Source organism: Pleurodeles waltl, chromosome 3_2, assembly GCF_031143425.1.
Source record: "Pleurodeles waltl isolate 20211129_DDA chromosome 3_2, aPleWal1.hap1.20221129, whole genome shotgun sequence".
Classification (NCBI taxonomy): Eukaryota; Metazoa; Chordata; class Amphibia; order Caudata; family Salamandridae; genus Pleurodeles; species Pleurodeles waltl.
In genome coordinates this window covers 68,028,595-68,045,849 of record NC_090441.1, presented here as the reverse complement: position 1 = coordinate 68,045,849, position 17,255 = coordinate 68,028,595, and positions in this window count along the sequence as shown.

Below are 17,255 nucleotides of genomic sequence, written 5' to 3'. Positions count from 1 at the left end.
GTGGATCCTTGCAGAACTTCACAAGTGAGGTCACAGGCATCCGAGTTGTATGGTGCCAGGCTGACTGACTGGAGCAGATCCATTTGAGTGTGTGTTCTTGGTTTCCAATGTCAAGTAGCCATTTGATGAGGATGGAGTCAGAGACTACGTCAAATGCTGCAGAGAGGTCAAGGAGGATGGGGGCCACTGTGTCTACTCTATCCAGAGTCCTGCAGATGTTGTCTGTAGCAGCAGTGAGGGCAGTTTCCATGATGTGGTTGGGTCTGAAACCAGATTCAGTAGTGTCAAGGAGTTCATGTACATGAGGTATTCAGTGAGGTGTCTGTTGATGATTTTCTCTAAGACCTCGGCCGGGAATGGTAGCAGGGTGAACAGCTTGTAGTTAACAAGCATTGAAGGGTCCACAGAGGGTTTCTTCAGAAATGGGATAACAGCACCCGGTAAGGTCTTGGAAGAGGTGGAGGTGTTCAAAATGGGTGTAAGCATGGCACTGATGGGTTGCAGACCTTTGAATTAGGTGTGGTGAGGGCAGGGGTCGGATAGGTCCTCTTAATGGATGGACCTCATGTTGGAAGCATTTTCTTCTAGTGTGTTGGTTGCAAAAAAGTGATTGCAATTTGAGACCTGGATTTTTGTCACCAGAATTTTATTTTGCAAACCGACCTATGTACTAATCGATCAGTTCACAAAATAAGGAATAGGAGTGGGTTGCAGTCCAACTAGCTTAATTAATATTATTTAGATTGGTTGCAAATCACAATGCACTACAGTTGCAAAAATCAAAGGGATGGTAGTCTTCAAAGGTCAGAAAACCACTGACTCTGTGTCTGCTTTTAAATAAAGGAAACTATTTGTAGCCAGGTTGCCTTTAAGGAAATGGGAAGGCTAAAAAAAAATCTCTTTTTTAAAAGTTTCACTGAGAGTTGGCAGTGGTCCTTTAGGATCTTTAGCACTCTGTCGTTACGAGTGAGTGTTCATCCTCTTTGGAAGGGAGGTTGCACTTACCCATCTGTAGCAAAATGATGATTTCTTGCTTCAGGTTAACCCACGGGTTGGACATCCTCGACAAAGCAACTTGTCAGTGAGGCATAAGCTAGGCTTTGTTTTCCTTGGGTGAGGGAGGGTTGAAGGGTGGCTGCTGCCAGTGAGGACAAGGATATTGCAGCACCAACTGAGCAGCTCAGGATCGATGCATCACCCTCAGCCCTGATACATCGCCTTTGCCCCACCTGCTGTGTGGCTCAACAACGATGCATCACTTTCATCTCCAAGGGATCACTGATGCTGCATCCCCGACGGCGTGGATCAGAACTGATGCATTGCCTACGCATTGCTTCCTCTGCTCCTCGCATCAGGTCTTAAACGTTGACACATCCTCTATCCACAAGATACTTTTTGCAGAGGGACAAGCTTGGTCCTTGTATCTGACCCATGCTCCATCGTGGTTGGCTTGGCTTTTCAGAATTAACCCAGTCTAGCGCAACTAGATACCCCTGGTTGGTACTTAAGCTTTTAAGCACCATATTTGCAAATATTCTTTACAAATTCATATCTCAACTTCTACTTATTGGATTTTTGTTGTTTTGGTTGTACTTTACTCATAACAATATAATCTGTTTTTCTAACTTGGTGTTGTGTCTTTTTGTGGTGTTTTCACTGTGTTGCTGTTTCAAGCGGTGCACACATACTTTACACATTAATGCCTAACTTAAGCTTGCCTGCTGTGTGCAAAATTACCAGGGGGTCAGCACAGGTTAATTTCTGGTGTGTAACTGACTTACCCTGACTGGGATTGTGACCCCTACTTGGACAGGGTCCATACCTTTGCCTGCCTGGCATTTGTTATTTTACTACACTCAAGAACTCGCTACATCACCATTACTGCTGGTGGAAGGGTCCAAATGTCTCAAGTGCATTCCATTGATAAGCGTCTGAAGTAGACTAAGAAGTAGGCAACGAAGTGGTGGGTGTGTCTTGCCTACTGACACTACTTTCTGCCAGAGGGTGTGTTCTACTGTTGATCGCCGACACGTAGACTCTGCTGGAGTTAGCTGGAAACTTTCATCTAACTATTGCTTCTTTGGAAAAAATGGCTGCGCACATTATGTTTTGGCTTTAGGGCTCCATGTGAGGTGTATTGTGTGGAAATCTATGTCTAATCATATGTTCTTGTTTCACAATTTCTGCTTAAATGAAGTTGATTAAATATAATGTTGGGATTGGTGATACAACATTCTCAACACTGCAGTTCTTAATTTGTAATAGAATGAGTGCTGTTGCCCAAAGCACTACTTAGAAGCCCACAGCCGGCACTATAAAGTGTCAGCACACCGAATACCAGGGCTACGTAATCTTGACTCGAACTTATGTCTCTTTAATCCACTGGCAGCCCCTCCTGGGACCCATTATCCTCCTCTTGCAGCACCTGCATTCTACTTTGTGTTGTTTTTTCCCGTCATTCTCATTATCCAACTTTCCAATTCATGTGTTTTTCCCTCTCTTGTTGTTGGTAAATGTTTGATGAGGAAAAATAAGTGCCGGTCCCTGAAAATTAGTGGTGAAGGCCACCACTTGCAGCCACAGGTTCAAATTAAGCACTACAAAGCTGGCCTATCTGTTAGAAGTGGTGATTGGTCCAAAGCCACTGGCTGGTGTAAGGAAGTTGGGTTTTGACATATGATCACTCCTTGTCACCATTTTCGCTCGAAAAATGATCTGCCTCACTGTAAGCTCTATGTTATTACGATATTGAGCTGCCATCTTCAGAGCGCATCTTCTAAAATAAGGTCAACTTGTTGTGTAGTGGGGGTAAGAGGCTCCGAGCAGGATACAGGTGTGCATACATATTTAGGCTGAGTGAACTGGACTGCTGACTGTCACATCTGGGCATCTCCACACAGTGAGCACTGCTGTAGATGGTACACAAATTAAATTCGGTGTAGACTGCTAAGGCCTTATATTTCATTTGGGAATCCAAAATGAAATCCCTCTTTTCTATTTTGCTGAAGTGAAAATCGGTTGTGTTTAAACAGGTTTGCCCTTTGGGTAAAGTGTGCCTAAAATATATAATTTTTTTGATTGGCATAAAGTAGGAGTGTCATTTTTGTGTGCATTCTCATCATTTATTGAGGATGAAACATAGATCCAAATACATTTGCACTCGTGTACTTACACCATTGAGCATATTTCTCTGAGCCAGTCTTATTGGGATTCATGCTTTGAGCTGCCACGGTGGGAAAGTGATTTAATTGCTCTGCTACTCAGCTGGCAGACCAGAGCCCGCTGAACCAATAGGGGAGGTTGGATTTCTCATCAAAGACAAAGGAGTGGGATGGAATCTCCAAAAGCTGATTAGCAGCATCTCCCTGTCAGGCAACTGAAAGATAGTGTCACATGGAACAAAGGTAGGACAAAAGAAAAGACTTGCTCCAGCCCCTCCTGTGGGATCCTATAAAGTCTTTAAAGGACAAAATCCGACCTGAGTGGGCAGAGTCTGCCTAGGAGGACAGATGTACTGCACTCTTGGAGGTAGCTCGCTTCATAATGTCTTGGCAGAATGCTGTGCAAGGTGTTGGGCAGCTACAAGGCTGATTGTCAGTAAATGGGTGTTAGAAATGGGGTCTTTGGTTGACAGTCAGGTTACCCCCTGTTCAAGCAAGGACCCTCACTCTAGTCAGGGTAAAAGAGAATCACCCTCAGCTAACCCCTGCTTACCCCCTTGGTAGCTTGGCAGAGCAGTAGGCTTAACCTCAGAGTGCTAGGTGTAAAGTATTTGTACCAACACACACAGTAACTCAATGAAAACACCACAAAATGACACAACACCAGTTTAGAACAATAGGAAATATTTATCTAAACAAAACAAGACCAAAACAACAAAAATCCAAAATACACAAGTCAAGTTATGAATTTTTAAAGATTAAACTAAAAAATAGCGCTTAGAAACAAAAATGCTTCGATGAGATGTTAACACAGCGTCGTGACGGAGTCGTTCCCAACAAGCCGACACCAGTGCCGCCGGACACAGAGTCGTGTAGACCCCCAAGTACAGTACCTTTGGTGAAGAGTGAAAACAAGCCGATGCGCGAAGTCGGGGATCGCGGCGTCTGTGCGAAACATTGAATCCGTGAACTTCGAGCGGCGTCGGTCACGACATGGTGCGGCGACTTCCACAGAGTCGCGGACTTCAGCGGGGCTGCAGCGGCGTCGGGCCTGAGAAGAGCGTCGCGTTCCAGCGATGGTCACGGCGTTGGGTGCAGGCGGCGTTACCGGATTCGGCAGCGGCGTCGGTCCAGAGTCGTCCGAAGTCGATTTCCTTGGATTTCCACCAGCTTTCCTTCCAAGGGCCCAGGAACTGGATAGGGCGCCACTTGTTAGAGCAGGATTCTCTCCAGAGACTCCGGGTGCTGGCAGAGAGAAGTCTTTGCTGTCCCTGAGACTTCAAACAACAGGAGGCAAGCTCTAAATCAAGCCCTTGGAGATTTCTTCACAAAACGGAAGGCACACAAAGTCCAGTCTTTGCCCTCTTACTCTGGCAGAAGCAGCACTGCAGGAAAGCTCAACAAAGCACAGTCACAGGCAGGGCAGCACTTCTTCCTCAGCTATCAGCTCTTCTCCAGGCAGATGTTCCTCTTGGTTCCAGAAGTGTTTCTAAAGTCTGTAGATTTGGGTGCCCTTCTTATACCCATTTTAGTCTTTGAAGTCACCTTTCTTCAAAGGGGACTCACACCTACTTGTGAAATCCTGCCTTGCCCAGGCAAGGCCTCAGACACACACGAGCGGGTTGGATCCTGCATTGTCAGAGGCAGGCACAGTCCTTTCAGATGAGAGTGACCACTCCACCCGTCCCTCCTAGCAGAGATGGCTAATCAGGAAATGCAGGTTACACCCCAGCTCCCTTTGTGTCACTGTCTAGTGCGAGGTGAAAAACAACCCAAATGTCAAACTGACCCAGACAGGGAATCCACAAACAAGGCAGAGTCACAGAATGGTTTAAGCAAGAAAATGCTCACTTTCTAAAAGTGGCATTTTCAAACGCACAATCTTAAAATCAACTTTACTAAAAGATGTATTTTTAAATTGTGAGTTCAGGGACCCCAAACTCCACATGTCCATCCACTCTCTAGGGGAATCTACACTTTAATCATATTTAAAGGTAGCCCCCATATTATCCTCTGAGAGAGAAAGGCCTTGCAACAGTGAAAAGCGAAATTGGCAGTATTTCACTGTCAGGCCATATAAACCACATTACTATATGTCCTACCTTATCCATACACTGCACCCTGCCCTTGGGGCTACCTAGGGCCTACCTTAGGGGTGCCTTACATGTAAGAAAAGGGAAGGTTTAGGCCTGGCAAGTGGGTACACTTGGCAAGTCGAATTTACAGTGTAAAAATACACAGACACTGCAGTGCCAGGTCTGAGACATGATTTCAGGGTTACTTGTGTGGGCTGGCACAACCAGTGCTACAGGCCCACTAGTAACATTTGGTTTACAGGCCCTGGGCACCTCTAGTGCACTTTACTAGGGACTTAACAGTAAAACAAATATGCCAATCATGGGGAACCAATTACGTACACATTTTAAACAGGAGCACTTGCACTTTAGCACTGGTTAGCAGCGGTAAAGTGCCCAGAGTAACAAAAATAGTAAAATCAGAGTCCAGCACACATCAACAACCTGGGGAACAGAGGCAAAAAGTTAAGGGAGACCACACCAAGGATGAAAAGTCTAACACGTGTCCCCCCCAGCTAAAAGTGGGGAACAACTACCCAACCTCATGGGAGTTCTCATCACTAAGGCGGAAGAAACTGGACAGACCATCAGCATTGGCGTGCTCTGTACCAGGACGGTGTTCCACCGTAAAGTCCATCCCCTGTAGGGAAATGGACCACCTCAACAGTTTTGGATTCTCACCCCTCATCTGCATTAACCATCTGAGGGGCCTGTGGTCGGTCTGAACTCGGAAGTGAGTCCCAAACAAGTAGGGTCTCAGCTTCTTCACTGCCCAGACCACAGCAAAAGCTTCACGTTCTATGGCACTCCACCTACGTTCCCTGGGTAGTAACCTCCTGCTAATGAAGGCTACAGGTTGATCTAGGCCCTCTTCATTAAGCTGTGAGAGTACTGCTCCAATACCATGCTCTGAGGCGTCTGTTTGCACAACAAACTCCTTGGAGTAGTCAGGTGCCTGCAGCACAGGTGCTGTGCACATGGCAGCCTTCAGGGCATCAAAAGCGTTCTGGCAAGCCTCTGTCCAGATCACATTCTTGGGTTGCTTCTTAGAAGTCAACTCAGTTAAGGGGGTAACAATGGTACCATATCCCTTAACAAACCTCCGGTAATATCCTGTGAGACCTAAAAGGGCTCTCACTTCAGTCTGGGTCTTGGGAGACTCCCAAGCCAGAATCGTGTCAATCTTAGGCTGTAGGGGTGCCACCTGGCCACTCCCCACCTGGTGTCCTAAGTACACCACAGAACCCTGCCCTATTTGGCACTTGCTCATCTTAATAGTGAGGCCTGCCTTCTGTAGGGCCTCTAACACTCTCCAGAGGTGTTGCAGGTGTTCCTCCCATGTGGAACTAAACACAGCAATGTCATCCAGGTGAGCGGCACTGAACTCATCCAGTCCTGCCAACACCTGGTTGACCAACCTCTGAAAGGTGGCAGGGGCATTCTTCATCCCAAAGGGCATCACGGTGAAGTGGAAGTGCCCATCTGGGGTAGAGAATGCTGACCTCTCCTTTGCCCCCTCAGTTAAGGCAATCTGCCAGTACCCAGATGTTAAATCAAACGTACTGAGGTACTTGGCAGCTCCTAACCGATCAATGATCTCATCAGCTCGGGGGATGGGGTGTGCGTCAGTCTTGCTGACCGCATTGAGACCCCAGTAGTCCACACAGAACCTAAGTTCCGGAGTGGCAGCAGGAGCAGCAGCCTTTGGGACCAATACCACTGGGCTGGCCCAAGGACTGCTGGAGTGCTCAATAACCCCTAGGGTTAACATTTTGGAGACTTCCTCCTTAATGCAAGCCCTGACCCTGTCAGTCACCCTGCAAACTTTATGTTTAACAGGTGTACTGTCCCCAGAGTCCACATCATGTGTGCACAGGTATGTGACTCCTGGGATCAGGGAAACAGCGAGGCGAACTGTCCCAACACGTGGCGACAGTCCCTCTGCTGTTCCTCAGTCAGGGAGGGGGAGAGGATCACTCCCTTCACAGACCCATCTTTCTCTCCTGCAGACAGGAGGTCAGGAAGAGGCTCACTCTCTTCCTCCACCCCGTCATCTGTCGCTAGGAGCATGGATAGCTCAGGTCGCTCAAAGTGTGGTTTGAGGCGGTTGACATGTAGGACCCTCAAAGGGTTCCTGGGGGATTGCAAGTCTACCAGATAGGTGACCTCGCTCTTTCTTTCCACCACCTCAAAAGGCCCAGTCCACTTACCTTGGAGAGCCCTAGGCTCTACTGGTGCCATGACCCACACTTTTTGTCCAGGCTGAAACTCAACCGGTCGTACCACCGTTTCATATCCTCCTGGCTTGCTTCCAGGTTCTGCTGAGCGAGACTCCTGAAGCGGGCAGTCTGGTTTCTTAGTGCCAGCATGTAGCTAAATACATCCTGGGGTGGTTTATTGGGAGCTTTCTCCAAATTCTCCTTCACCAGACTGAGCTGTCCCCTCACAGGGTGGCCAAAGATGAGCTCAAAGGGGCTAAAGCCAAGTCCCTATTGAGGCACCTCCCTGTAAGCGAACAGAAGGCATGGCAAGAGGACGTCCCATTTACGCCTCAAGGGCTCTTGAATCATGCCTTTCAAGGTGCGGTTGAATCTCTCAACCAGACCATTACTTTGGGGGTGGTAAGGGGTGGTGATCTTGTAGGTTACCCCACACACCTTCCACAGAGACTTCATATAAGTAGATATGAAGTTAGTACCTCTATCAGATACCACTTCCTTGGGGAACCCCATGCGGGTAAAAACTCCCATCAAGGCACGTCCCACCAGGGGGGCAGTGACCGTCCTTAGAGGAATGGCTTCTGGGTACCATGTGGCATGGTCCACCAAGACCAGGATGAACCTGTTGCCCATGGCTGTCTTGGGATCCAGAGGCCCCACAATGTCAATTCCTACCCTTTCAAAGGGAGTACTGACTACAGGTAAAGGTTGGAGGGGAGCTTTGCATTTCCCCCCAGTCTTGCCACTTGCCTGGCAAGTCTGACAAGACCTACAATAAGCAGCTGACTGCTTGTGCATCAAGGGCCAGTAAAATTGGGAGACAAGCTTCTAATAGGTCTTGTCCTGCCCTAGATGTCCTGCCAAAGGCACATCATGAGCCAAACCCAGTAGGAAGACCCTGAAGCACTGGGGTACCACCAGCATACGAGCTGACCCAGGCTCAGGAAACTTAGGCTCACTATACAGGAGGCCATCCTCCCAATATATCAGGTGAGTTCCTGGTGCCTCGCCAGCCGCGTGGGCTGCAGCCTGCTGCCGCAGCCCCTCAAGAGTAGGGCACTCCTTCTGCGCTGTGCAGAATGCTTCCCTGGTGGGTCCCCCTTCCTGCTGCCACTGTGACAGCTCAGGGACCTCCCCCAGTTCAGCCACCTGCTCCCCCTTAGGTTCCGGGGCGTCACCCTCAGGCTCCGCCTCCTCCCGGACCGTGGGAACCTCGGGGGCCGGTTTCCCGTGCCCCCTGCCCTTCCTCTTCTTGGCGGTCCCCTGGGCCACTGTTTCAGGCTCCAGGGGCTCTTGACTACCCTGATTGGCTGCCATAGACCGGGTGGCTACGCATACCCACCCAGGCAGACCCAACATCTCCAAGTGAGACCTGTGTTCCACCTCCTTCCAAGGGGAATCCTCCAGGTCGTTACCTAGAAAACAATCAACAGGCATGGCTGGACTCACAGCTACTTTCCAGGAACCTGAGACCCCCCCCCCCATTCAAATGGAACCTGCGCCACTCTGCAGAGACGCTCAGAGTTGTCTACCGCAACTACTTGGTGAAGTACTCGGGGATCAATCTGCTCTTCAGACAACAGGTGACTCCTCACTATAGTCACACTGGCTCCTGTGTCTCTCAGAGCCTCCACCCTTTGTCCATTGATGGTCACCCATTGCCTGTACTTCTTAGTGTTATCAGGCACTAGGTTTCTCTGGACCATCTTACTGTCCCCTAGTGAGACAAGGGTCATTTCTGCTGGTTCCCATCCACCTGAAACCAACTCCTCCCCAAGCGCTACACTGGCCAAACCCTGGGACGGTGCACCAGTGGGTGCCGGTGTACTTTTCGGGCATTTGGGGTCCCCCCTCACATGACCCACCTGGTCACATGCATAGCACTTACGTGGGGGACCACCTGCCACTGGCTTCCCTTTGGACAACCATGGCTTCTTTTCACTGGGGGGTTGGGAATCCTTACCCTGGGAATCAGTTTGGGGCCCTTTAGAGAACTCCCCTTGTTTGCCCTTACCCCCCCTTTCTTCTGAGAGGGACCCTGCCCACCCTTGGCGTGGTCTCCCCCATACCTCTTTTGGACCCTGGTGCTCTCCCAGCGGTCCGCTTCCTGTGCAAGCTTCCTGGGGTCAGTCAGCTTGCTGTCAATTAGGTGTTGGCGCATCTCTGGAAAACATAAACTGTACAAGTGCTCCCAAGCAATTAAATTGTAAAGCCCCTCATACATGTTTACCTTACTGCCCTTCACCCAACCATCCAGTGACCTGCAAAAAGAATCAACACATTCCAACCATGTTTGGGATTCCTTTCTCTTGTAGGATCTAAACTTCTCCTTGTACTGCTCAGGGGTGAGACCATACCTGGTGAATAAGGCCTCCTTCATGACAGGGTAGGTGAGATCCTGAGCATCCCCTAAGGCTGTCAGTGTGTCCCTCCCCTCTGCCTCAAAATGCTTCCACAGGGCTGCCCCCCAATGAGCTTCAGGGACCAGGTTCATGTGGAGAGCTGACTCATAACCCTTGAACCACAAGTAGATATCATCCTCCCTCTTATAATCCCTCACAAGGTCTTTTGGGATGTGTACCCTTCTCTCAGGCTGCACTGTAGGATTGCTGCCACCATCTCTACTGGACTGGCTTCTATGATCCATCTCTCTCAAGCTAAGCTCATGAGCCATTGCTAACTTCCTCTCCTCAAGGGCTAGCCTCCTCTGCTCCAATTGGTACTCCCTTTCTACCTGTCTGTCCTGTAACTCCTCAGGTGTCAGACCCTTGGATCAGACACTGCTACCTGCCCTGGAGACCTTCTCCCTGGACATAACAGGCCCACCCACAATACCATTGTGTACTGAACACTCTTCCTCATCCTCCTCATCTCCCTCATCCTCTGTGTGCCCTTCAGTGCTCTTGGCTGTCACCCAGGCCCTCAGCGCCTTTTGCAGCTCCTCCTTCCTGGATGAGCTCTTAATGGGACAGTCAAAACTTTTACAGAACTGCTTCAACTGAGCTTTGATATAACTCTCCAATTTATCAATGTCAAAGTGAGCTCCAACTGATGCATCTCCAGCATGGGACATGATGAAGATTCAAAAACAAGTGTAAAGTTCCAAAGGCAGAAAAACAAGTTCCCAAATGAAGTTCCAAAGAAAGTCAATCAAGGAATCAGCAAGAAAAAAATGAATGCAGAGCAAAAACAGTCCAAATAGAAAAAAACTAAAATCACAAGACTAGTAGTATGTGGTCACGTAGTGGTCTGAGATCAAAACAGTAGTATACACTTAATTACTGTATGTCAAGTACAAACACCAGTCCAAATCCCAACCGCTGGCATTTTATGATATTCTTATGACAAGTGCTGTGATGCAATAACGTGTTTTCCTGACTACTGCTTATGTTGCAGAATACTTAGTAACCTGTGTGTTATGTGTGACTACTGCTAGGTTGCAGAGTAACTAATGTGTAACGTTCTGACAACTGCTAAGGTAGCAGGATAGTACTGATATGTGATGTTTGTTCTGATAATTGCCTTGTGAACAATACAGTATATTTTCATATAATCTGGTGTTGTGTTTCCTTTGTGGTGGGGATATTGCGTCACGTGTGTTGTGTGTGTTGTGCAAACGCTTTACACATTGCCTCTGGGTTAAGCCTCACTGCTCGTGCCAAGCTGCCAAGGGGGTGGGCAGGGGTTATCTTGGACGTGTAACTCCCTTGCCCTGACTAGAGTGGGTAAGTTCTGCCTGGCTGAGGTGCATACCCTAGCCAACCAGAAACTCCATTTCTATAATGGGGTTGGATGTTCTGTTTAGTGCTTTCAACGCCTGGAGATGGCACTCCAAATCTGCTCGTCTTTCAGCAAATGTAAGGCTGGATGTCATTACAAGGCCCTGGTGCTCTTTAGATTTCAGCTTCGCCTTCTCAGAGGAGGTGCTGTAGTGAAACATTCTGTCAGTGAACTAAGATTCCCAGCACCCCACAAACTTTCACATGTTCCAGAGAGACGGTGGCCATACTCGATTACCAGATGTAACTTTCCTTGTTGTTCACGCCATCCTTTGGTAGGAAATTGTGCTACAATGTTGCTGCTGCCAGAACATCGCTGCATGGATGCCAGATTTCTTATCAAGGACTCGTTGTTCTTCAAAGGACTGTTTTGAATGGACAACTGGATTACAGAGAAGTACTTTGAGGTTTGGTTTGGTTGTTGGTGAAAACAAACTTTGACCTATTCTCAACAGGGAGACTCCTGAAGTGGGTTATTGCATATATCTCTCTATTTCTATCTCTCTCTCTCTATATATATATATATATATATATATATTTATACATATATATATATATATATAGAGAGAGAGAGAGAGAGAGACAGAGTGTGTCAGCAGATTCAGAATCATATTGTTGCCAAAATATGGAAACAACATTATATTAATAGTAGAGGTTATTTCAAAGTTCTGCACAACTAATATCGAAACCATAAGTCATCCATCATAGTAACATACATGTACACTTGAGATACTTATTATTTTGTATGTTTCGTTTCCAGGAATTATCCATCATAGTTTGAAGTGCAGAAAGTTTGTTTTTACAGACATAGCACTCAGGCATATCCATCCACAATTGCAGTGGCACTTAGGTATCTGAATGTCAAGGTAGTTAGAAATCTTTTTGCCCTGTAGCAATTAACTATCTTCCACAGACTTCATGGTGCCAAGCAAGTAACACAGTTGTGCGGTCCTTTATCCCTATTTACTTTCTTATCCCATTCCTCTTTCCTGCCTTTCCCACAGGCCATCCGATTTGTACATATGCGGTCACTAATGGGGGGGGGGGATCTTCGGTAGAAAGAAATATCAATTTAATTGAATCTGATGCACAAGTTTAGTGTAACCTGATACTAATCCCTAAAAGTACTAGTAAGGAGTGGCATCACTGGTTTTGTTAGGTGCCTCCCAAGTTCTAGAACCCTACACCGCCATTTTTTAAGCCCTGAACACAAAAGAAAGATTGAGAAGTAGAGGAGCAAACGAGGAGGATGTGCCAGCACGGCTGGTGAACCCGTGTTTGGAGTGCAGGGAACCCACTCTGAGCCTGATACCTTTGTGGAATGCGTCTCCAGAGTTAGTGGCACTGTCAAGGCCACTCACCTAATGTTTTATTCCAGGGCTACAGGAACAATGCAAATCCCAACAATCCCTCTCTGAGCTACAGTCACCGAGCTCTGATCCAAATGTGTGAGTGCAACTCGTTGGGGGGAAGAAGGGTGGGAAAGAAAGGAAGAATTTAAAAAAACTCTCGATTTGTTCTCGTGAGCTGGTAGCAAATGTTTCGTTGATTACCAGAGGTTGTTTGTGTGGTAAGAGAACCAACGTTGAAATTACTCAACAACTGAGGCAGAGTTTAGATTTCATCGGAAAGATTCTATATGTGTCTCAACAAAACAAGTCAGTTTAATGTTCCAAAGTCCCTTCATAGGACATTGTAATGTTGGGGACATTCTCCTACTGTTTCAGTTCGTGCTGAAATTAAATAAAGTATTTTCCTTGAATTCTTGATTCCCTTGGATAAAGATAATGCCAGAACAAACGTACTGAACTCTTAAGTTGCTTGTCAGTCTCTAGTTTTGTGATGTCATTCTAGGCTAAACAGCACTTTCTTTGGTTTTGTGCACTAATCTTGAATTTGGTTTCTTTCTTGTAGGATGTCGGCCCAGCAGGAATAGAGGATGCTGGGGACGAGGAGAGTCAAAGCCTGGAGCAGGCAAATCCGGTAAAGACGTCTCATAAAAATCTTCTCGTTTCTAGAAGCTGGAAAACCAAGCAAACAGCACGTTCACTTGGAGGGATATCTATAGCTCGCTTTTTCAGATGGACGCCTGATCACATTGTTTAGGAAATTTCACAGAAATCATGTGAGATCTCAGGATAGTCTCACGGAATTTCAGGATAACCAGGTTTTTGGAAAGGTTACGATTGCTGACAGTAACATGGTCACCTCATTGCCAAGAAATTGGCTATTACTAAATATTTTAGGACATGATTGACCTTCTCCGGGGGAAATGATTACGAGGGTCTCGGGCCATAAAATAATAACTTTTAGAGGAATGCTTCAGAATTTCAGGAGACTCAAAGGTACTGAATTTAAGACTCTAAGGCCCTCATTACAACCCTGGCGGTAAATCCCGCTTTCCGCCATGCTGAAGACCGCCAACATACCGTTGCAGTGGCAGAATTCCACTACAGGTATTATGACCCACATCTCGGAATCCGCCACAATACAGACACCGCCACAAGTCCGCCTCACGAAAGGTCAGTGATAAAATGGCGATACCAAAACCTACACCGTCACGCCAACAAGAATACGCCCACACTATCATGACCCACGAATCAATGCGGCGGTCTTTCAACCGCAGTACAGTAATCCATTGGCAGTACACACCGCAGCGCTCAAAATACACACACATTTACAGAACACAACCACATTGGACAATTCAAAATACACACACCTGATACACATACACACACCACACCCACACACCCACAACACTATAAAACACCCACCCACATTACCCACAAACCCTTACAATTACTTTTTGGGAAGAAGCCCAAAGAGAGAGATTAGCAAACACAACACCAGCATCCACAGACACACAACACCATCAGCCATACAACATCCACGCACCTCAAACAACACACACCAACACGTCCCCCCACACATCACAACAGACAGCACCTCACACATCACCCACATCACATCATGGCACCTCAAAGACACCCCAGGTTTTCTGAAGAGGAGCTCAAGGTCATGGTGGAGGAAATCATCCGGGTAGAGCCACAACTTTTCGGATCACAGGTGAAGCACACCTCCATTTCAAGGAAGATGGAGCTATAGCGGAGAGAATCGTCGACAGGGTCAACGCAGTGGGACAGCATCCAAGAACACGGGATGACATCAGAAAGAGGTGGAACGACCTACGGGGGAAGGTGCGTTCCATGGTATCAAGACACCAGATTGCTGTACAGAGGACTGGCAATGGACCCACCCTCTTCCTCCACAACTAACAACATGGGAGGAGCAAGTCTTGGCAATACTGCATCCTGAGGGCCTCACAGGAGTACCAGGAGGACTGGACTCTGGTAAGTCATATCTTTATTACCATATCCCCCCACCCCACCTGCATGCCATCACATACCCCCACCCTTACCCTCACTCCCATCACTCCATCATATGTACCACTATCACAACCCACACATCTCAATACCAAGGCCCTGCATGCAACATCTATGCATGGACCACCATCATCAAAGCATGTCCAGTACAGATACCCACACAGACCCCAAACCAACTATCACAAAAGGGCAAACACAATGATGCAAGCACAGGACCCATACCCAACATCACCAGACAGGAGGTGCCAGCATATCCAGTCCCCCCACAGAAGAGGCCCACAGTGATGACAACAGCTCTGAACGCCTGGATCAAGATGACCAGCCCAGCCCATCAGGGACCTCTGCACAGTTGGTTCCCCTGCCACTGTCACAAGCCACCACAGAGCCTCCCCCTTCAGGAAACACCAGCACAGCACTCACCCTGCTGGCCCATGCCTCTGTCCCCAGGACACGTCAATCAGCAGTGTGTCCACCACTACAGGGAACCCAGGCAAACCCCCCAACCCAAGAAAATCAGGGACCTGAGGTCAGTGACAGTGGACACATGGTTCAGGGGACAGAGGCACAGGATAACAGGGAAACTGAGAGGACTGCTGTGCAACAGGGGGAGGACAGGCCCAGGGAACCGACAATCCACGAGGTACTCTCCAACATCATTGGAGCATACCACCATTCCCAGGAGACCATGGGCATGGTACTGGCCAAGTTTCAGGAGACCCAGCGGCTGCAGGAGGAACACTACCTGGGGTCAGGGAGGACTTGAAGTCCATTACCAACACCCTGGTCACCATTGCAGGGGTGCTGGCAGACCTTGTCAACACCATGAGGGACACAGTGGGACACAAATGAACAGCCCTCCGCCGGTGCTAGTGGACAGGAGGTACTACCACAGGACCAACAGGCCACCAGCACCCCACCCCCTGCAGAAGGAGAACCACCCTGCAAACGGTCCCTGAGATCCAGGAACAAGACAGAGAACATTGCCAAGACCCCCGCCAGGAAATAAGACCCTCCTGAATGTCACCCTTCTGCCTCACTTTGTCACCCTGTCCACCTTAGACTGCCATTGCTCCCCTTCCTATGCCCCATTGGACAATGCACCTGTGAGACCAAGAGACTGGACTCTGCCATGGACATTCCTCCACCATCACCCCAGCCCATTTCACACACCCCTCTACTTATTAGCACAGAAATAAACACCATTGAATCATAAAACAATCTGGAGTCAGTCTGTGCTTTCACAAATGTGTAATTGCAACATCTCTGAAATATAGCAATGTCAATGTACTTGTTCACATACCAACGTTACACAGCTGTAGGCCAGCAGTAAACGTAGCAGAGGGCACAAATTAGGACGGTACACACCGCCGCAAACGTGACTGCCATTTTCTATCAGTTCCCTCACTTGATACCTGACCTTCAATAGGAGAGGACCTACACTGCAAGTGTTGCTCTGACCTGTGTCTGGAAGCGACAATGGCTACAGTGTCTGGGGAAAGGGCCCCTTCCTTCACTGCGGAGGAGTTGGAGAAACTGGTGGATGGGGTCCTCCCCCAGTACACGCAACTGTACGGTCCTCCAGACAAACAGGTGAGTCAACTGTGTGCATGGTGGATGGCACATGATTGTATGGAGTGTCGTGGATGGAAGAGACGGGGGGACAGGCCAGCATGTGAGTATGGTGTGTCTATGTATATCTGGACCAGGATGGGAGGTTTGTGGGTAATGTGTGAGAAGAAAAGTACGGGAGAGTAACATCCATTATAACGTCACTTTTCCTCTAGGTCAGCGCCCACCAGAAGAAGGGGATTTGGCGGGCCATCGCCAAGACAGTCCGGACCCTGGGGGTCTACCATAGATGGAGCCCCCACTGCCGGAAAAGATGGGAGGACCTGTGCCGCTGGACCAAGAAGACGGTGGAGGCACAGCTGGGGATGGCCTCCCAATGCGGAAGGGGTGCCCGTCGCACCATGACCCCCCTGATGTACCGGATCCTGGCGGTGGCATTTCTGGAGTCATCAACCACAAGGGGGTAAGTACACTCTCATTCAGCTGACTGCACGCATTACGAGGTGTCTGGGTGGGGGAGGTGGCCTGTGGGTTCCCCTAGGCCAGGGCAGACGCACAAAGGTAGAACCATTGATTCGCAGCCTCATTCCCACTCCAACCCCAAAGGTGGTAATTGCCCTCTACACCTAGTCAGGCTCCTATGGGTTCCAGCTGTGCATAAAATGGTTCTCGACAGAGTCCCCTATGGGCATGTGCTTTTCCCCTGTCCTGTCAGTGCATGGCTTAGTACATAGAGCTGCTCCCTGTGTGTTGTGTTCGCCAACGGTAGTGGTGTTGCATGCATTGACCATATGTCTCCTCTGTCTTCCCCCCCTTTTTGTTTTGTCACCCTGTGCTTGCGTGCATTAGCATCATCTGGCAGAGGAGCAGTGGCACCGTAGCAGGAGGGAGCTGCATCCCACATGGCCCTGGAGGGTGAAGTAACGGAGGCACCAGTGGGACGGAGGGCGAGGGGTGCTCCAAGACGGGGACAGGAGGAGACACCAGCGACTCTTCCTCTGATGGGAGCTCCCTTGAGGTGGCGGGCACCTCTGTGCCCACCGCATCAACAGGTACAGCCGCCACCCCC